A 1,214-nucleotide genomic window follows, 5' to 3' on the forward strand; every position below is an offset into this window, starting at 1 on the left:
TGAGACTACACCAGTCCTGGAAACACAGCAATACCTGGATGATGCACAGAGTGGATGGAGCAAGGACCTACTCCTTAATCCAAAAATCAGTTTAACATAGGGTCTTTAAAAAAAAAGACATATCAGATATTAAAACTGACGTCAACCAAGTAGGCCAAAAAGCAATGCCGTTATAGTGCTGGACTACCTTAAGTCCCAGTTACCTTCTGCTGTCAGTTTTTACTGTTCACAAACTCCTGGGCTTCCTAACTGGGAAAAACAATAAGTTTATACCAGCACTTTTTCATCACCTTTTCTGTAAAACTCACTTCGTAGCGAATGTAGATCATCGGAAATGTACCAATCGAATGAGGTAGGGCAGAGCTCACATCACTAACAAGCCTCATCAACCATTTCCGCGACTGCTGGAGGGCTAGTGAGATTGCAGCCACAATTGGTACAGAACCGCACACTCAGAGAATGTCCCAACACAGAGGAAGGTGCTTCAGACTGTCATTGTCTGCATCAGAGATAATGTGAACTGCAGATGCTAGAGAATCCAAGATAACAAAGTGTGAAGCTGGATGAACACAGTACGCCAAGCAGCATCCCAGGAGCGCAAAAGTTGACGTTTCAGGCCGAGACCCTTCATCAGAGAGCTCTGATGAAGGGTCTAGGCCCTAAACGTCTGCTTTTGTCCTCCTGAGATGCTGCTAGGCTTGCTGTGTTCATCCAGCTCCACACTTTATTGTCTGCCTCAGCTTCTGTACAGGCAACTTCACCAGTCCCACATGCCACGCTCTTCCTGATGCCCTGTAAACCACACATCATTCAACTCTCTTGAGGGCAATGAATGATTCTGCTTCCAGCGCCCTCTCAGGCAGTGCACATCCAGCAGGAACCACTCGCTGAAGACGGTGGGTCTACCTCCCTCGATAAACGTGACTCATCGTTGCAAAGAAGGTGAATCATCACCGCTGCCTCCCAAACCCATCCCATCCTGTCTGTTTCTTTGGAATGTGTAACTGTCTGCAGTGTCAATGGGCCTGTAGTTGTAAAAGGGATTGATTTTGCGCTGTTCTATTCTGTGCACTAAATAAAATGAACTGTTAGCAATGCAAAACATGCCTGCCTCTTTCCAAATCAAATCGAAGCAAATACTAGAAACAAATTCTAATTCTGATCGAGTAATATCCCTGCCAGGAAGTACTGGGTCACAATTATGAATACAATTT

General features: G+C 45.3%; 1 pseudogene; it reads right to left on the reverse strand.

Moving 5' to 3' along the window:
* LOC132207702 (U2 spliceosomal RNA) lies at positions 1 to 166 on the reverse strand (annotated as a pseudogene).
* Positions 167 to 1,214: the final 1,048 nt, after the last annotated feature.

The sequence above is a fragment of the Stegostoma tigrinum genome, unplaced genomic scaffold, assembly GCF_030684315.1.
Source record: "Stegostoma tigrinum isolate sSteTig4 unplaced genomic scaffold, sSteTig4.hap1 scaffold_126, whole genome shotgun sequence".
In the NCBI taxonomy this organism is placed as follows: Eukaryota; Metazoa; Chordata; class Chondrichthyes; order Orectolobiformes; family Stegostomatidae; genus Stegostoma; species Stegostoma tigrinum.